The 21,468-nt window shown below is 39.6% G+C and overlaps 1 protein-coding gene across 1 annotated transcript in view; it reads left to right on the forward strand.

Moving 5' to 3' along the window:
• OTOL1 (otolin 1) overlaps positions 1–21,468 on the forward strand; it is a 118,049-nt gene that overhangs the window by 47,359 nt on the left and 49,222 nt on the right. The window contains exon 8 of the mRNA XM_080604329.1: positions 13,584–13,674. The gene's annotated coding sequence lies outside the window, so the exon portion shown is untranslated. The remainder of the gene's footprint in view (positions 1–13,583; positions 13,675–21,468) is intronic.

Here is a 21,468-nt window from a genome sequence, read left to right on the forward strand (position 1 = left end):
GTAAGTAATCATAAAACAACAGACTTGAGAAGCTAACATTTTCTGGCTTCAAAGGAATGAAAACTGGTGATAAGTGAGGTTGTAAAAAGTCAAATTAAATGTTAATTGATGCAAGGGCACAAAGCAGGGAGGTACTTAGTTCAGATGCAGGCACTATGTTTGTCTTGACAAATTGACCACTATGGTTTCATGGATGCTCTTGTTTCTATTTTCTTTGTCTTCATTTACATGAAGAATATGTTGTTGGGAAATACAATGTTGGTGGTTAGACTACAGCTAAAGCCAGCTGCTTATTTAGACTGGTGCAGAACTGCAGGTATAAGTTGAATGTCACTGTACACACTTGAAGTGTTTTATTTTAGGAAAAGTGATCTAAGAGGAGAAAAATACTGACTAGTCTTGATAATTTGCATAAGAAGAAAGGACATGCACATACTCGGGGAATTAAATTGAAAATCCTGTCTTAATCATATTACCTTTTTAAGTTATGTGAATTTGCATAAATCCAGATAAATACTAAAAATTGAATGAGTCTTTTTAGGATTGTCACAGAATCATAATAACTATTTTGTTATTACATATCTAAAACAAAGAATTAAAGTTATCAAAATCAAATCAGATGTTAGGGACCATTCTTCTTTTCTTTTTTTCCTCTCTCTCTCTCCTTAATAACCTGAGATGAATCAGACTGTTTAGAATTGCTTAATGCTTAAAATAGGTTGCAGAAGTAGGGCAGATACATGAGCATACATTTAGGATATTTGCATTGGCCTTCAAAGTAAGCTGATTTGGAGGGAAAAAAAAATGGGGACAAAAGTCATCTTTCTCCTGAAAATTAAATTCTTGTGAATTCTAAATCAATGTGTCTGTCTCTGAATGCTGTCTGCTCAGCTGGGGAAAGCTTTGGTGCAGAAATAGCAAGGCTCCCACCCTGGTCTTCAGGTTTCTCCTAGCTCAAAGCTGAGTCCTGCCAAATTGGTCTAAATTTTGTGTTCTCAGAAAATAAATAAACAGCAGGCGCTTTCTCACCCACTCATCTGACTTGTGTTAGGAAACCTTTGGGACTACTTGGGTGAGCAGCATGAGTGGGGTTCTGCACTGAAGCTACTCATATAAAGCCTTCAAAAATTAATGCGTATGTGGAGTCTGAGAGCAGCTCCTTTATAGTGATAATTTTTGTGCAAGTAAAGCTGTACAGCAGAATAATAAGCACTTAAATAATGAAACAGCGAGGCAGTAAGTGATACCTCTGGGAGGTGGTAGTAATATTAGATCACGGATTCAGGTTTGCGTTGCCAGGACTCTGTAGGTGTGAGGGGAACAAGAAACCTCGCCCTGGTTTTGTACCTCTTCAGCAATGTCAAACCCCGCAGCCTCACTGTGTCTTCAAAGACTCCCGCTGCTGCTATCTTGGGCGAGAGGAGCGTGTTGTGGCGCAGCGGAGACAGGTGCAGATGCTCTCCAGAGGAGCCTCTCGCTGCTTGCTTAAGTTTATGAATATTTTTTCTTAAAGAATAAAACCAAAACAAAACACAACCGCCCCTCTGACACCTGCATGCTGTCACAGATGCAGGTATCTGCATCTTTCTGACCTTCTGGAGAATGCAGTCTTTTGGGAAACTGGACTCAAATCTCTGACCTTATCTCGTTGGTGCTTTGGTTGCATAGCACTAATCCTATGAGGAAGGAACAGGCTTGCGTCCATTGGACTTCGTGTATTGGTTGATGCCTGCTTTGCCATACAGTGAACTGAGTCCATGTCGACTCTGATTCAGGAGCCAAGCATTACATTTTCAGTATAAATGATGAGAGGATTACAGGAGAGCTTTGCAGATTGCCGCAAGCCAGTCACAAAGGAGCATCCTGTTCATTCAGCGCCACCTTAGCATCCGGGTGCTGATTGTAGGGATAAACGTGGAAACCACACAGATTTCCTTATGTGAATTTCACATATACCGTGCTCAAAGTGGGGGTGTAGGGGGGAGCTGAGTGATCAGCTCAAAATACTTTTCGTATTGAGTAGGCCAGGCCAAACGAAGCCCTGTTAGAAGTCAGGATGGTCCTGGTGAGCTGTTGGTGCTCAAAGCAGAGAGGGCCCAGCCAGCAGCGTAGGTCCCTGATCCCTGTTTCACAGAGGCATCTAGCTGAATCTGGAAATGATAATCTTTTAATCTCGAATAATCTTTTGACTGCAGTCAGAAGGCAGTTCTTGGCTTGTGATGACCATCTTATATAAGCCTCCTTTCTAACTGTTTTTTCTCAACTTTGGCCCAGGTTTCTGGTTGTGAACCCACTTAGATTGAAAGCACAGGGAACGTATACCCCCCCAGAGCACGCCCAAATCAGTCACGTTCTTCTAGTTTTCTTAATTCCGTGTTCCATTGTGGCAAAATGGAAAACATTTTGGCTTGGTGCTGCAGATCTCTGCTTTGCTTCCTGCCCAGCTGCTTTGCAGGGATCTCCTAAGCGGTGGCAGGGCCTGGTGGTGGTCAGAGCAGGCATTTGTCCTTGAGAACTGAAACGGTTCTCTAAGTGTGGACTCCTTTTGTACTAAAAAATAAGCCCTGAGAGGGAAAAATCAATACTTCCTAGCAATACATCCCAGAGCATTTTGCAATATTAAACTTCTGGTATTTTACGTTTTTTTTTTTTTTAAAAAAAAAAAGGTAGCTAGGTTTCAATATTTTCCTTGTTTTTTGTTCAAAGTGATTATCCTTGAAGGGTTAGGAGATACTCAGAGAATGCCAGAGCAAGTTAAACATCAGGCTGTTTGTGTGTACTGAGAATGACTCCTGAATTTTGCAATGTGCAATAACATTATGGAAAATCGTTCGTGTTCTTACAGATACTTGGAGACAGCTATTTGAATGTGTGGTTTCCAGTCCTTCTGAAAGGACTTTACCTTTTCTACCGCTTTGCTGTCTGTCTTGCCTTGACTTTCGGTAGTGTTTACCTTTTTTGTGAGTGGTGATCATCCCAAACTATGGTTTGTAAGCCCCTGCCAGTGACTAATGTACAGCATCTCCACGTACCATGCTGCTTTCTGTGCATGTTAGCATTGCCTTGCTGTTTGAGAGAGTTTGAGCCAACTGGTTGATGGAAAATGTGTCAAGTTATGGCTGAGATGTGTATAATCAACTTTTAAACTTATGAAAAATTTCTCACACTGGAAGTTCTGGCATGTGGAGTTAACACAGCTACATCTGCAGAAGCATGGATGGTACAGCTCTAATAACATCTCCTGTGAATACTGTCTATCAGTATATTTAAATGTATTTAATTATATTGGGAAAGAATTTGAAAAATACCAAAAGATTTTCCCGGTATGTATGTCTGTCTTTATGAATTAGCACTTCAGAAACTTTAAGAATATGTTGTACAGAGCTATTAAAGAGCACTTCCTTATTCAAAATCTCTTAGCTTTCTGGTAGGATTAAGTAGGCTTGAAACCAGCCAGACAGATGTCTAGAAGACCCATGGAAATAAATGTGAGAAACAGAACTATAACATATTCTGTACTAGCAACAAAGGCTCCAAATAGAGCGTACTCAAAGTATACAAGTGATCTTATTATCTCAACAACTATTTGCATAGTAACACTTAGACGGATTTAGATTAACTACATAATTAACTGATACAGAAATGCCACTGAATATGGAATAGCTGGGAACACATCTGCTTGTTTAAAAAGTACGTTTTAAGAAGATAAATTGTTGGGGGAACAAAATACATTAAAGTATTGGCAAGAAGCAAAAAAACTTGAAAGTTTTTCTTCCAAGGTCTTTGCTGTCTGTGAGCTTTTTCTCCAAAACACCCAACTGTTTTTAAAAGCAGACCAATGCTACGTTTTCTGCTTGCATGAATTTCCTTACATTTCGGTTACTGAAGATGACAGTTCTGGCAAGCCCTGCTTATTACACGCCTGGCCTCGTAGCCTGCTCCATGTACCCTGGGCTAATGCTGCTGGAGCTGGACCAATGTTCCAGGGCAGAGCAAGAAAATCTTCCCTCCTCTTCCACTAAGTGCTGCTAGGGACCTTCACATCCAGGTTTTCCTGTGCTGCTTTCTCTTGCAGACAAATTATTGAAGTGGGAAAAAAAAAAATTTGCAGTTAACTTTTACTTAAACTTGGATAGTAATTATGTGCTCTATACCCAGCCAATTTTGCGGGGCCAGTTAATTTTCTTGTAAACAGCAGGGCTTTTTGTAGAATATAGTAACAGCTTCAAAAAGCTCTGAAACATTTTGTAAAAGATTTTGTGAGTCTTTGATGCGAGTTAACAGCTCTTATATATCCTTCTCCTCTTTGACTTTGTCAGCGTGGGTAAATTCCCTCAAAATATTTCATTCTTTGTCTCCACGTTTTGACTTTTATGGGTTGTTTGTCTCTAGTTCACCTCCTCCATATGAGTTAATCACGCAAATCTTCATTTTGTATCCCATAAGGCTCTTCATTTCACACTTCCATGGAGCTGGTTAATATCCCTTAATATCCTATAGAGGTGTCTGTCTGGTGTGTGTGTGTGTGTGAGTGTATTGATCTCCTGACATGAGTTAATAATGTCTCTTAAGACCCAGGGTTTAAATATATTTAAAGTATGTTGGATATTTTTACTTTGTGTCAGTGCAAGTTGTATTTAAGATGTATTTTTAAATATGTGCTCACAAGGGACTAAAAAGTTGCATAATAATATTGCAAGCTTTTATGCAGAGACTTGATGATGTTGCTAAAGGTAAAGAAAAAAGTATTTGTTATAAAAATGTTTAATGCTGTGATGCAGCCACTTGATCCTAAACTGGCGGTCAAAGCTAACTTCTACCTAGTTATGACCAAAAACTCTTTATGCTATGCCAAAAGAAATAGTCTCACGTTACAGAACAGTTGTGTTGCTTGAAGGCACTCAGTAGAATTTACAGGGCATGTTATCATGCCATCATTTCAAGACCCAAGCTATAAAATCAGGAAGCAAGACAGTGGAGTTCGAAAAACTGGAACAACCTGGTAAACAAGGTAATTTGTACTTTTCCTCTGTAAGAATACGCATGAGTTTAGTCAGAGAAAACAGTTGAGTTGGACCCTACCTTTAACAAAGGGGGAACTTCCTTCTGCTTCCCCTTTTCTGCATGAAAACTTCTCACCTTTAGGGAAATGCTTTCCAATAGCTCATTCTACTAAGCTTGAAGTCATCAGCCATTTTGTATGCTTCTTTGGGCTATCAGAAAAACAATAGCTTTGGCACCAGGGGATGCGCTTTTTGGGGGGAGAATATTTGGTTGGAGGCTGACTTTGGGTATGCTCAGTAGGCTAGTGACTGTCTTGGTTGCTTGACTACAAGAGCTGGGTGAAATGCTTGCTTTGAGTTTTCCTAGAACTCTAAAGAAATAACTGCAGAATCAAAGTCAATATTTACAAAGTATGAGTGGTGGCTGATGTACAGCAGCCTTATTTTTCTGAAATATGAAATAGCTAAATATGTGTACATGTATGCATTTATAAAATTACATTACATGGTCCTTATTTTTCTCCAATATTCTGTTTTTCTATTTTCCTTAAAATCAGCTTTTTGTTATTAGATGTTTATCATGGGTGTGTACAAGACTACATATCCCTTGCTGGGTTGAGTGTGACTCATGTATAGACCTTCTCATTCTCCTTGCCTGTTTTCTTTTTCATCAAGATAAAAAGTGAAGAACTGTTCCATGTGGCATTTCCTTCCTTGAATGTGTTCCTGAAATCCTTGCCTTTATTTTTGTTTTAAACCCCAGGTGACGGGAAATCCCATTTCTGTGAGTTTCTCATGAACTATATACTCTACTGGGGAGGACCTTCATAGAGGGAGAGAAGGAGAAGGAATGATGAAGAGGTTTCCAGGAGTCCAAGCAGGACTGATATTAGAAATGGTACTTGTAGGCTGGATGCATTGATGTTTGTTGCTCCCATCTAGTGAGATTTACGTGACTGTTAACAGCATATCAATGTTTCTATACCACAGAGAAAATAGGGACTTGTATTGTGCTGTGACCCAAGTCAAAAATCTCTAGAACTCATTCAGAAGAGATGGCTTTGATAGCACTTGATTTGTAAAGGTCCTTTTGAATTTCTTTGAGTATTGGACATGGCGAGAGGCATGCCATAATGCTGTAATTCAGTAGTATTTGTAGCACAGTGATTACTGGAGAGGTCTGGTATGAAATTTTAGTATAACTCATAAGAATTCAACAGAAATTGCTTGAGTTTACATAATCTCTGCTTAACATTGCTTAATTTAAAAATTAGTATTTCCTAGTTTTTTTCCCTCTTGAGGGGAGGAGAATAAAAACAATTCTCTCTGCAGCAACAAAAGATTACTTTTCTAATGCCATAAAAATCTATTTTAACTTTTTTCCCAAAATGCAATTCTGTTTGTCTTGCTGTCATATTTGGAATAGTTTCTCAGTCTGTGTGCAGCAGATTGTGTGGATGAGCAAAGGAGAAGACAGTGAGTGAAAACAGTTTGCTCTATTGTAGTCAGCAGGGAAAGGCATGATACATAAAAAAGATTTAAGGGATTTAACAATAGGTGCTCCAGCAGCTGAGCTAATATGGTAAATGAAAGCTGTGATAGTACTGAATGGTGTCCTTACCTGGATTATGGTTGAAGCTGCATTTGAAATGAAAAACCTGGCTTTTTAACATATGTATGGCATATGTGATTATTAGAAGGTTGTATTACACTTTTTGATTACAGTAATAAAATCTTAAAAATAAAAAGATGCAAGTCAATGGGAAAAAACCACAGATACAGTCCTGACCTAATATCCAGCAAATACATAATTTTTTTCGCAGCTCACCCCACTGTTTGTGCTCTTTTGTGATGGACAAAGTAATACTCTTGTGTGTGTATCTGTACACCCCATAGTTATCTGCAGCTGTGCCAGCTGTCAGGTTCCTTCCTGTTTGCAGAGGTCAATGATGGAAGAAAACGTCACTCTAAGCTGCCGGTTGTCTGAAATGACAGGATTAGTTCTTGCAATATGTAATAGTTATTTATCTACGTAATATTTAAATGACTCTCTTGCTTTCATCCTTTCCTACGGGACACTATTACTTAATCCGTTAGTACCTGTGCTTATTCATTTTCCCTAATGTGGAATTAAGCAAAGAAAAAATCCAGACTTAAGTTTATCCTGGTTTTATAGCTATTTTCCTCTTCTGCTATGTGAGGCCAAGGGGTATTGTGTTGGCAGGCTGTTGCACAGTGCACATCTCTCTCAGGGTGTGAAAGAGGAGGTGAATGTTGAGATGGTAAGACTCCTTTAACCTTATACCTACGTGGGCAAAAACATGACCAGAGCATTTGAACTATTTTCAAAACTTTATATAAGAGGAGTTGAAATAACATAGAGCATTTATTGTGGACGCTATTGAATATGAAAAAGTCTAACTTTTTTTTCAGTGTAAAATTGTAACATAAACACCAAGTGCCACAAAAATGAATCCATTTTCTTTATACTCTTGAGATTTCAGTGTCGTGGTCTTTCTTGCATGTCACGCTTTGTTTTCAGCGAGTCTTTTCATTTTGAAAACTTCAGGTGATTTTGTGGGTACTGAAGGATTTTGTGCTGTAATTTTCTTAAGGACATTACCAATCATATCCCATGTCCTGACTAACATTTCATTCTCCTGTGAAAGTTAAAAAGGGCTTTTCTACAACAGAATCAGGACAATTACTTCAGCAAAATTACAGTACATTATCAGTGAAGTGTCAGAAGATGGCAGCCAATTTCTGCTGTTTGATCAGGATATTCAAGATCTTCCTCATTCAGTAAGAACAAAAACTCTCAGAAGAGGAAATGAGATGTAATGGTAATTTTCAGATTGCCTGTCAGCCCTAAACATATTTCTATCCATCAAGATGGTGACATAATGTTGACTTCTCTAGTATTTTATAGTTAATTTGCATAACTCATGGCACCAGTACTTCCTGAGATTTCAGAGCAATTTTTCCACGTACTGTAATTCATAAAAAAAAAAAAAGCCTTTCACATATTGTAAACAAAGGTTAAAGGAACTTTACTGTCACTGCATGACTTGCAGTCTCATTATCTGAGCATATTATGGTACTGCTGCACAATTCGTGTAGAACTTTCAATAAAAATGACTGCTATAAAATCAAAGCTCTCCTCAAATAAACCATACTGATATTATTTTATGCTGCTTATTTCTGTGATTAGGATAATAAATACTTGGCAATAGGTTTCCTACAGTTTTTGATGGATTGGTGTTAGGTGCCTAGTTAAATGAATGCCTTTGGTCAGATAAAAGATACCGAATTTATCACCTCTTTGGATCAGCAAAGATGCATGTCCTTCTGGATGTCCAGGCTGCAAAAAGAAAATTCACCCCAGAAGAAAAATGAAAATAACTCAGATTTTTCAAACCTTTGACCTTGGCTCGTCTGGTGGCAATGGATAGAACTTGTAGGTTCAGTTAACAAGGACTTCCCAAAAGGATCTTGTAGAATGAAGACCAGTGGGGAGTGGGGGGAGAAGTATTTACTTTTTCATTGCCAATTCTGATTCTGTCAGTACAACAACAAAGAGGGAAAAGTGTTTAAAGTGCTTTAATATTGGGTGTTGTTGGGGGAAAATGAATTAACACTTCTAAATGTTTTAAGGATTTGCCTAGGATGTAGCCTAAACCTGACAAAAGTGCAAGCACCAGTGTAGCTCTACCAAGGTCTCCGATCTATGTGTTAGCAGCAGATGGTCAGCCTACAAGGAAAAGACTTAAGAAAAAAAGAAACAAAAATGAGCATGGATTTTTTTATAGAAACAGAGGAGGAAAATATGAAATATAAATGAAAAGGACAATGTTCTTGTCCTCAGTTGATACTTAAAGAGGGGTCACTATCTTGCTTCCCTGCTCCATTTTAGAGGGAAAGGGGAGGAGGAAGGTGGCATCCTCCCCAGAGGGATGCTAGAAGGGCAAGTAGCTCATCTGGGAATGATTTATGCCAATAGGACCGAGAGAGATCTGCTTTTGGGTGGTTTCTTTTTGTGTTACCTGAATGTCTAAGGGGGAACTGACAATAAGAGCTTAATTTGACTGTACTTGTAGTCTGAGAGAGACCGAGACAGCTGACCCCAGGGGGACAGTCAGGGGATAACTGCGAGGAAGTTACCGTACGTAGCAGTGTTGTCTTGCATTCATCCTTCTGTAACACAAATGCCGGAAAAGGTTCACCCCAGTTTTGTGAGATCTGAGAAATTTACCCCTTGCAGTCAGGTGTATGCAGCATCCCTGCTCAGGGTGTGTGCCTGTGTTGATCCTCCCCATAACTCATTTATTTGCTGCCTTGAGAAAAATGTGGTGACAGTCTCTGCTGCATTAAGGGATTTTAAATTGTACGTAATGCTCCAAAACAAATGAAGCAACAATTTGATCCAAATGATAATCCTGCTTTAGCTGAAGACATATGGCTATTTTGCCCATGTGTTTTAAGTCTTTATCCTTTACATATTCATAATGCATAATATAATCAATTATTATAATTCCATTGGACTCCAGTGGATTTATAAATCCATTTTTATAAATAGGTTTTCATAATTCTATGTGCATCTAGCTGTAAGTTGGAAGACAATAGACACTATTGGGAAAACCCATTCTTAAAATTTCCCTCCCAACTCCCCAAACTTTGTTTGATTTACCATACTGCTTCTAGCACAGATGTTGTCTCAATGGCTTCCACAGAAACTACAGAAGTTTTACTTAGACCGGCCTGGGTTGATTGAGGAACATCAGATTTCAGCATTGTGGGTGCGAAGATCAGTCAACACTTGGAAGGTGGTCAATCCTGTCAGGATCCAGTTAAACCTCTGCTTATCTCCCAGCTTAATGAACTTATAAGGCACATTTCATAAGAGGTGATCTTCATAATCTGCACCCCACCAAAGTGGAAGAGCGTAGCTGTTGCTTTGCTATGGCCAACAGGTGTGGTAGGGCATGTGGCTCAACTGAACATTCCGTGTAAATGCTTCTGGTTTCTTCATTTTCTTCCATAAACGCTTCATATCAACCACTGTTTGCATGGTGACTCTTCAAAAACATCTGGTACTAAAAACTTAAACAGAGGAAAAATACCCACGAGTATGACCTGCAAAACTTTGCAGGTACAGATGCACTTGGTCACTGCGGATGGAGCATTTTTGGGTGAGGACTTTTTCTTTTGTCTGTGCTTTCAGCGTCTCTGGAAACTTCATTCCTTATAAATAGTCTGAAATTTCTCCTGACTTTTTTTCAGCAATATCACTCCTAGATTATGAATATCAGACTGAAGGTGAACAGACTTCACCTGATAGTGTGGCCTACTGAAGCTATCAGATACAGAGCAGCAACATAGCCTTCCTTCTGAACCCTTTTTGGAAAGGGGTTTATTTTTAGTGTATTTATAGTGTCTCCTGAGGTGTTTTATGAACAGTCTAGAGTATAGAAAGAGACAGTTCTTGCCTGAAAAACTGATGATCTGGCAAGAGGTGAGCTCTCAGGTGGATGGTGTGGTCTGTGATACTGTACTACAGAAGGTGTAAGTTTATTTGGGAACCAGGTTGCCTGCCTGGGTGTACGACGTTAGTTGTGCTAGCTTCTGAGTGTATACAGATGATGTCGAGGTTAAAAGCAGGCAAGGCTGATGGCAGTAGGGAGGGACGGCTGTTACCAGGGAGGGGATGGGGGGACTAGGTAGCAGAGCAGCCTGCTCTAGACAAGTGTAAATGTCTATCAATGGAGAAATATTAGAGAAAGAGGAAAAATAAATTTTGAGATTAAGTCTGGGAGAGGTAATTCCAGTCCTTGGGTGGAAGACTGAAGTGTGCATTCAGGGTGAGTGTGGATGTGGACAGACTGCTCAGCACATTCAGAGGTGCAGGGGAGGAGTGAGAAAGGATGGCAGTCACAGAAAATTATATCTCCTGAAATAGCTTGCTTCCAAGTGTGTGTTCCTGGGACTACAGGGAAGGTATCATTTTTGATGAGTATTATGTCTATAATTAGGCTTCTAAGCTGCTGCAAAGGAGAGTATGATTTTTCAAAGGAATGTGTGCCAAATATATTGAATTAGTTAAAAACAAATGGGCTTTGTTTATGTTTTTGAGGCAATTTCCTAATTATGTTAAGTTCAAGTGCTCAGAGTGCCAGCAAGCAAAGAAAATAAACATGTAATTTAAGAAAAACCATTAGATACCTTTCCTTGAGTGGAAGGATTGATTGCATATCCCCAAATAGCAAGAATATTACAGCCAAAGGGTTCAAGTAGAGTTGTTATCTAAAGGCTGATTACAGAATAACAGGTATTTCATTTATTGCGTACAAAAATGCAGTTATTACATCCTGTCTGTAAACTTCAATTCACCTGTTTAAAAGAAAAGCTTTTCTTTTTATCCTTTTAAAGATGTAATGTATAATGTAATGTGAATGAAAACAGAATATGTACTTTTATACTCTTTTGTACAAATTTAGTTTTGTTCAGGGCTGAGGTTCCGTTCACACCGTTTAATTTTACACTATCAACGGCAATAGTTTCTACAGAAAAGAATATTCACCCTAGAAACAAAAAGCCCTTCAGATAAACTTTGCACATCTGTGTCTCCTATGGCACCTCTATTTCATTTCTTCCAATGTAAACAATTCTGTGTCTTGTGACTCATTGGGCTGCAGAGCGGGACACAATTGTAGGATCCCAGACAAGAGATCCCTTTGCATCTCCAGATCTACCTATCTTATCCCATGCAGATGCACATCTAAACTCTGCTAATGGTTTTCACACACTTCCCAGTATTTTCTGCTTTTCTCTTTTTAATTAGCCTCTCATCAATAGTTGTGTTTTCTAGACCAGTTATAATTTTCATTGCATGTCCTATTTGCCTTGAATGTTGTCAACAGTGAAACTAGCTTTCACTTCATGCAAAGCAAATCCAAAGTTACTAAAAATCACAAAACAATGATTCCTATTTGATAATATGTACATTGTGTTAGTCTACTGTTATCTTTTGAATTCTTTAAAAATAGGCAGTCCACAAACATTGAGATGTTATATTTCATGTTATATTCACTGTATGCCTTCATAAATTTTGAAGTTATATATTGAATATATTTTGGTGTTCTGATGAGAAATCTTAGAAGTCAAGAGGCTGTGAAGAAGGGAGCTTATTTTTTTCCTTAGTCCTCCATGCAGTTTTGAGCTTAGCTGCAATGATATTCATTTCCAAGAAGCAATATACTGCCCTTAATTTCAATAACGAATGATCACATCTGCTCTTATGAGTCAAACAGGGTTATGGAGCAACACGGAACATCTTTTGGTGTTGATGGTTCAACTATATTAATGTTGATTCAGCCTGCCTGAGTTCACTAATTCCTCTTGCGTCTCGTTCAGTTTCTCCTTTGAGCTGAGGATCAGCACAGAATAGTCTTGAAACTCTCAATGACCAGAAGTCTTCAGTGGGACTGGAGTTTCTCTGAAAGCATGTCAAAGCAAGCAGCAGAGTCTGCAAATGTGGGTGCTGTGGGAGGAGGGTTCTGGGAAGTACCAAAGCTAGTTTCCTACCTGAAGTTCTTGCATGGCAATAGAGAGAAATGAAGAGGAAGAAAGAAGAAATAGCTCTCATCCATCATCAAGGGAGGAAAAATTTACCCTTCTCAGATGAACTGATGGTTTTTCCGCTCCATCATCCATCTTACAAGTAGTAGATTCCTGTTCTAGCAGTAAGCATGGCAAGATTGGTAGATGATTAGCAAAAGCTGTGACCCTGCAAGTTTCAGAAATTTGTTAAAGGTCAAGTGAGAAGAGGTTTGGATCTCTGGCAATGAAATACACTCTGCGAAGGGAACATTCAGTTTCTGCAAGCACCTGAGACAGCACTCTCTCTTTCTCTGTCTCTGCTCATTAATCTTGACCTAGCAGCATTTCTCCCATCATATATCTTTTCTCCTGTTAAGGATGAAGATTTTTTTTGTAATTATGAGGGCACAGTTACAGACAACAACATATGTGCATCGGACAGAAGTGTTATCTTAGTACTGAATATCTTCAGAGAGGCGGGGTAGAACCCATGAAGTGTATCTAAGAGAATTAGTAAATGAATTAGTAAATTTTAGGGGGGGAAGGCATTTTGTTTTGGAAGCAAATTTTTTAAAGGGAAAAGCTGAAAATAATTTGGTGTGGAAAATGTGCAGTTTTGTTTTTTTTACAGAGAAGAATGAAGCTTTACTGCCTGTATGTTGGGTCCTAAGACCCCCTGAAGAGTAGCTCTATGTGTTGGCTAACAAAACTTTAAAACAGTCAGTACTGAACTTCAGTGTCTGGTCTGTGCTATACCTGCAATGGTCTCCTGAATTATTCTGATTAATTGCTGCTTTTTTTTTAATATTACCTTACTGATATATTCTTTAAAGATCAGTGGTCTTTGAATTCTTTCTTCCCATTACATGCAATAACTCACTTTTATGGTTTCCACGGGAAGAGCTCATGCCCTGTTATTGCAAAAGGTGGATGTCTGAGGTAGTAAAGACTAGCTATTTGACAGCACTTTTCCTTCTTTTATAGGCGAACACCACCGAGGAATATTTATTTCCTAGAGGGGAAACAGTCCGAGCAGAAAACCCAGACTACTCTGACTATTCCTTCCTGGTAAGAGGTAAGATTTCTTAAGTGTAAAGGTAAATACTAACCCTAAGTCTCGCTCTCACCTCTCACTTTCTAATGTGGAGGTGCTCAAAATCTATTGGAGATCCCCACATAACTGGAGTTTTCCTTTAAGGAAAAACCTTTTCCTTTCCACTGATGCTTTTCCTTTGCATCTGTGCAAAGACCTTTTCCGTTATAGTAGGGAATTGCTCAGAATAATCTGTAGAGAAGAAAAAATTTTGCTGAAATAAGTTCGGATGTTGCTTATTTTCAGGGAATTAGTGTGAAATGAGGACTGTCTCTTAAATTTCTGCTGGATCATGTCTTCCTTCAATTTTGTTTAACAAAAACTAATATGGTATTTTAAATTTCACCTTGCTGTTGCATGTAAGCCACTGCTCTGCCAGCGAGTCAAATAAGGAAAAGTCTTAAAAGTAATTCACTTTCAGAAATATGCACTTGTTACTTTTTAGATATTGATATTTTCAACTCCCAGTTTCATGCTTATCTGAAGAAATGAAGAATATAATGATAAATTATATTAATTCAGATGGATCAGTTTATTTGGTCAAGCTAGGTAATTTTTAGCTGTCTCAGTTCTGAAGAATCATAATTAGTGATTGTGACATAGATTATGAATACTACTAGTGAACTGAGCTTTATTTCCTTGGACTGCTTTTGAGTGCCTAAAGAACACCATCCTAGGGTGGTGAGTTCAGCCCCATTAGGGTCCAGAGCTTGCTCTTGTTCCACCTGAATTCACTGAAACCTTTTCCTGTTCTTGAATTAGTCTATTAGATATCTATCTCATCCTTTGCTTGCTAGGAAACTCTCAGGGAAAGAGGGCAAGAAAGAGAGGGGCACTTTCTGTGTTGCACGGTGTACATATTGACTGTGTGAAGATGATCTTCCTTTGGTTTGAAAATTGGATGCCACCACAAAAGCTTTGCAGAAAAAAGGCTTAAATTAGTACCATATAATCCTCTATCTGCACCTAGGGATACTTAACTTAAGCATGTTGCAACATAAAACCAGTTTTTATTCATAAAGATTCAGTAATCTAAAAGTAAAATGCTTTTATTTACTGTCCACTGGGGGACCACCAGTGCAATATATTGCATTAATTTTACGTGACAAATGAGTTTGAGGTGCATGTGCCATTTCTTTCCAACTATTTGTGTAAATAAGTAGCATTTTTAATGCTGGTATAAGATACATTGGGTAATCCATTGTTTTCTGTTAATTTGTCTCAAATTTTATGGGTATGAGATATAATTGAATTCATCTTTGTTAAAAGTTGACCTTTTGAATAAGTTCCCTGCTGAGTGTTTTAATTATTTGAGCAGGTATTCACAGCTTGAGACCCATGACAGATTGATTTGCTTTGAGTATATCAAAGAGACTGGGTCACATTAATCCACGGTGTAACCTTGCTGAAATCAGTGCTATTTCTGAAAAAGGGACAACTTGAAAAATTCCTTATAGGAATGCCTATTTTGCCCAGGGGAGTCTTCTAAAAAGTGTCTCATGCTTATGATATTTTAATAGTGCAAACTTAGTGTTAAAAAAAAGTGTTAGCTATTTGAAGTTTTTTTTAATTACCATGTAAGGAGCGTGTTTCTTTATCAAAGAGCAGGGAGATGGTAGACCATCCTTGGTGCGAAGCCAGCTGGGAAATCTAGGTGTAGGTAGCCCCGCAGCCATTTTAGCCATCCAGATGTTGTAAAGAAGGATGCTGGGCTCAGCCTGCAGTCCTTGCACACACAAAAGGCATTAGGGCAGCTTTGGCTGCTGCCCTTTGCACCCTCTGATGGCACAGTGACTGTGACCGTTCCCACAAATCTGGGCAGCACGCTGTTCCTGCCCACATAAACAGGCAAACTTATTTTAGTCTCCAAAGACTAAATGATGGAGCAGGGTTTCCAGGAAGCCAATTAGTAGTTAAACAGGAGATAATTAGATTTAATAGAAAAGCTGTAAAGAGCCTAAGATATGAACCAAAGAGGTGAGAACAATAGGTTGTGTTGAAAGAGTAGTGGGCAAGGGGATAACTGTCAGTGGAGTTCCTTGAAAGGCTGGCTTAAGAGAAATATTATTTTTTGGCTGATGACTTTGGCACTAAAGTGAAAAATGTGCTAATGAAATTTTCTGATGACATAAAACCAGAAGACGCTGTCAATGCTGAGAAAAATTGGATTAATTAGGCAGAGCTGGATGGTGTTGAAGATGAGAATAATAGAATTATGATGAAATTGAGTAGTGCAAGTTCAGGGTTATGTCCCAAGGACTAACAACATGAATATCATTCAGCACCAGCAGGAAGAGAGAGACCTCTGGGGCCTTTAGTCGATGCTTCTGACCTGTTCATACAATGCAGCGTGTTGTGAAAGGTGCTGTCGAGTCCTCAGCTGAAATCTGTCTGGGGCTGCGGCTACCTGTGCTCGGGGAAAGCAGAATTTGGGCCAGAGCAGATGCCCAGAAAGGCTGTTGGACTGACGGGGGGGGACAGAAGAGCCAGTCCCAGCGGAGGCTGAAGCAGCTCTGCTCATTTAGCTGAGCAAAATGAAGGGAAATGATTGCTGTGCATGAATACATCTGGGTGTGAGGGAAAGGAGGGGGGTAAACTCCAGAGGACGTTTTTTGTCAGCAGGACAAGTGATTTAAAAACTGGTTTTGAATAAATTTAGGCTGAAAACTAATGGAAGGCTTCTGACTGCGGGAGGAGTGGGAGTGCTGCGTAAGAAACCTGTCCGGGTTTGTGAGGGCAGTGCTGACGTGCAGTAAAGGTTTGGGGTGTCAGCAGGGAGAGGCCCAGGAGCCCTTCCAGCTCCCTGGTCTCACAGCGCTTACAGCTCAGAGCTTCCTGCTACCCAGCAGTGCTTCATGTACCCCTCAGAGGTAATCTACAGGCCCGTCTAGACAATCATCGCAGCATTTCACTAGCTTGTGGGCATCCGTAGAGGTCTTAACACCAAAATATAGAGGGGGTATTGCTACATTTTTAAGCCTGTCATGTAGGCATTCAGATCCACGCCTCTTGCAAAGCCCAAGCGAGTTCGCTTGGAACAATCCCTGGAGGTCTGGATTTTGAAGGGGTGCTGCGTGCTTAGTTGACATCCGCAGTGCGGATACATTTTGCGTAACTGTTTTTCAGCAGATGATTTTTTGTAAGCTCTTTATACAAGAGGGCACACAAAGGGGAGTTGGAAGAGGTAAGGTTCATCTTGAGTGCAACGTCTATTTTAGTGAGGAATACTATTTATCTTGTGGTTATACCTCAAAAAAAGACGACAACTGGCAGATGGTTTTTCCAAAACATCATCAGGCTAGTCAGTCACGCTGCAGGATTATGACATATTACAAAGAAATAATAAACATTTTTTGGACGCATCTGGAGACAAGTGCTTCCCTCTACTCACTTGACAGTAAGATGCCCAGGTGTGTTAAGAACATGCAAAATAACCTGTATGCAATACATTTTTCAGGTCCTGCTTTAAACTTGATACTTGTTTTTTAGAACGTGAGGTTTTTGAATGCCTTCTTCACTGAGGTATCCTTTCCAGAAGGCCAATGAGAAGTGCCTGTTACCTCTGAACCTGGCATCTGGTTACAGATATCCTTTTTCATTATTTCCCACACTTCAGAGCTGTTTATACAAAGGCAGTCCCATGTGGGCTCCTGCAGGTGTGGAGCCGCGGGCTCAGAAGGGCGATGAGCCCCCAGGTCTGTGCACCGGTGCTGCGCAGCACCCTTCAGCGGGCGCTCTGCTCACTGACATCCAGCGTTGGTGCTGTTCGTTCTTTTTCTTACTGCTTTCCACGGCTGCCTCAGATCTTTGTACCTGGGACAAATGGGATATTTTTGAAACAATCGGAAATTCTTCATGTTCTGTCTCCTGCTTTCTGTGCCGCTTTGGAGATCGTGCTGCCACCAGGACCTTGAGAAGTTCACTTGGTATTCACCATTGTTTTATTCCCGTACGTCTTTGGTAGCTAAACACATCTCTTGTAAAACTTTGGGTACCGAGACATGATTCATTTGCATACAAAAATGATTTTTGACTGCTGTAGGGAGTACATATAAACCTCTTGTAACTTGGCAAATACAGATTTCATTGTTTGTCTCTCAGAAGCCATTTCCTGAGTATAACCTGGGAGTATTTGACTTTCCTGAATGCAACCAGATATAACCCTGATGAGCTAATGTAGTTTTAAAATTATTAGTTTGTTATTTGAGTGTAATTATATTCCAAGACCAAATCTTTTCTAGAATTAGTTTTGGTTCTGCTCCTACAAGTGGGTATTATTTGCTTTGTGTAATTGTAGATCTTCAGTTGCCTTGGCAACGTAACACAGTGTTAAATTTAGAAACTAATTTGTTTTCTGTCACTTTGCTCTTTCTTGTTAAGAAGACAAGCTGTTTGCTATTAAATAAAACTTGAAAAGGAGGAGAGATAAAGTGTGCATAAAAATGTAACGTATAAAATATCATGTAGCATTCTCTCGTGGATGAAGGATAAAGCACTGGCGAGGCCAGGAGGGAAGCTCCTCTGTTCCCGAAGAGTTAAGTGGAAGCTGCTTTATGCTTCTGTGGGGGATTTGCATGGAAGCATCCCTGCCCTGCTGAGGCATTGGTACGTCCTTCAGAGTGCCTCCTGCCTACAGGCCATGTAACTGAAAATGTGTCTGTGTGCATACATACATTCTGTGCACACGTACGTACATATGATACACACATATGCAATGGGAGAGCTGCAAAGGGGTGTGCGGGTGTTCCACGTCTGTGTTTATAATCCTGGTTCTTGCACTGGCTTTGTTCTCTCCCACCACAGGGAAGGTCACTTGGCCTCTGTAACTTTTAGCTAAAATACCGACAGCGAGCAAGTTACTGAATTAAGCACAGGTAAAGTCTAGTGAACTTTTGCCCCTAGGAAGGTCCCCCTCTGCCCTCTTTCTTACAACTGAGAGATTTTCTAGCCTCTTTGCCTGCCTGGCAGATGCTTGTCTAACCTCTTAAAAACCTATCCTGATGGAGGTCCCTAAATAACGTTTCATTGATTAGAGCTCTTTAGTAGTAGAAAAAAATCCCAGTATTCTAGTTAAATCTCTGCTTCTGTTTAAGCCTATTACTCTTGTACCGTTCCCAATAGGCATGAAGGAAAGCATCCTCTCTCCTTTTTTACATGTTTAAAGGCTGCTATTGGGTGTCTCCTGAGGGTGTGTGTGGTGTAGGAAACACCCAAATTGTATGTGAAAAGCAGAGGAAAAAATCACCTTGCTGTTAGCAAGACCACCAGCCGTGTATGTTATTGCCATTGCCCCAAAACACCGCTAGCCCTCAGTTCAGCTAAGGCTGTGGGTGATATCCTCTAGAGTATTTAATATATAGTATGAGCGAGGCTGAATGGGATGAAGTCAGGCAGTCTGTGGGTGGTGGGATCACTTATTCATTTTGCTGACGGAAAAGTTCTGGAGTACCGAAAATCACAGGGGTACCCTAGACTGAAGGTGGATGATTTTGATGGTTCTTGGTCCAAAATGTCAGAAGACAATGGAGATAAGTGAAGCAGGTCCCTGAGTTTTTTTTTTTCCCAAGTAGTGTGATTTAGGAAGCCATGATTTACCTCTACAGAACCTTACTTGCTACTGTTTTCCACTTAAAGCCAGCAAGTTCAGCCCTATTTCAGAAAGAACTTAAGTGTGTGCTTGACCTTGGAGGGATTCAGGTACTTTGTCAAGTCAGTACCTATATACGTGTGCCACTGCCTCAGCTTTGATTTGTTCAGATTAGTTGAAATGGTGGCAGGGCAACTATTTTGTTGGATTACTTTAGATTACTGGTTTAAAAGGAGAAGGGAGGAAAAAAAATGAAGAAAGAAGCAAGCACTCAAAGATTTCTGGTCAGTGTTACTGTGCAACATCTAGTAGAGGCTGTTCCAAGTGTTTTATTCTGTATATTTTCTGGATGTTTCTGCATTACAGCGCTACATCTTGTTAGTATATTTTATAAAATCTATCAAAACAGACACAATTGCAAAATTGTCTTTGGGATGGAACTGAGATATGTATCATGTCACAGCAAAAAGCTTAAACCAGTGCTCAGAACTTTCCAGTGATGTTAGCAGAGGATTCCTGAGGAAAACCCATGGCAGTAGTCATCCCTCCATCCATGATTAAGTCTGCACTTTCACAGCTTCCTTAAAAGTGCGTGAATCCTGTACACTAGAGATTTGTCAGTACGTGGCCAAGTGGCTTTTGTCTAACTGGTTGCATGCCATTTCTTAATCATGAAATCATCTACTCTACAAATATTTTCGTATGTTAAAAAAAAAAAAATTAAGTGCACACTTTCATGACAATTTTATTTGGCTTTGCTTCCTAAAATAAAAAGCAGTAGTAATAACAATAATAAAAAAAAAAATCCTGACATTATTACCAATAAGTGGGTCAGTCTACAAATGGATAATAAAGGAATGAAAAAAAGGTAGTATAAAAATTCCTGCTGGCAGAGATGGATTGCTGGGCTGAGAGTTGCTGATGATCAGCATTGCTGTGCAGCCACGTTTTTAATGGCTTTTTATTCAGCCACTTAAAATAGATCATTTGTGACAATTTAGGACACTACTGAACGTGCATTGTCACTCTGATGTGCCAATTATGTCAGAAATAAAATAATAATTTTCTAAAGTCCTTCTGGGATTGCTGTGTGGCAAAGCAAGCTCGTTTTTAAAGAATATGAGAGTTTCCTTTATCTTAACACTTCGTCCACTGTGAGTTTTGTTGGAGATTTAATTCTCAGACTATTTCTGTAGCTTTGGATTAACATGTGATGTTCCCTTGGAGACAAAGGTGGTATTTTATATTACATAATATGATGGGTTCAGTACTTTTTTTTTAAACAATGTGTAAATCAGCCTGGTATCTTTACAGCAAAAGGGAGAATATAAAATATTGATGTTACTGCTGTAAAAGTAGGTCTTTCACATTAATTTTTTTAAAATAAGGAAGTAAAGTAGAAACTCAGGAATGTTTAAGTGAGTAGAAAAGTAGGCTGGCAAATCCATCCAAAAAGTTGCACTTTTGTGTTGTAGGAGATGGTTTTTATCCTGCTTACACTGGTGGCCTTAACTTGGGCTGGTGAAAGCTGAAAGTTGGTCATCAAAACTGTGCAGATTGGACCCACTGCTTTGGGTGGCGACTACCTGCATTTTGTCTCAAAAGCACCAAAGGAACTTGTGTACTTGACAAAAAGTAGGATGACGCGTGTAGTTTTTTTCAATATATAAAATTCTCCTTAGTCCTGATCCTGGTGCCATCGAAGATGGTGGGGAGACGTCCTAGTGCTTTCGGAGATCTCTGCTCCCACCACTTCTGAAGACGTATGCCTGGAGCACCGTCCAAAGGCTGACTGGGTGCAGGGTGGCCGTGCTGCGTGACCTCACCGGCACGCGCTGCAGATGGCACGTGGCGCTTGCTCTGGGGCCTGCTGGCCTCCAGGGGCTTTCTGGACATCACAGCAAGCCCCAGAGCTGCCTCTACTTCTTCAGATTATGCTAGTACCTCATTAAATAAGGTTCTATTTTACCTTGTAGGCTTATAACAGATTTTGCAACAGTGTCTTAAATTGTGACCATGTCCTACAGTGCTTGAGTACTGTTTGTGTTAGGGGTCTTACTTGAATTTTATGTGACCTTTAGATCTGTTAAGTATTGAAAATAATATACACCTTAAAAGGCATTCTTTTCTACCCAGTAAGTTTAGTTTGTGCATTTTTTTGTTTCTATTTTTAATAACTGCTGAACCGA

Source organism: Anser brachyrhynchus (genome assembly GCF_964034855.1).
Source record: "Anser brachyrhynchus genome assembly, chromosome: 9".
NCBI classification, from domain to species: domain Eukaryota; kingdom Metazoa; phylum Chordata; class Aves; order Anseriformes; family Anatidae; genus Anser; species Anser brachyrhynchus.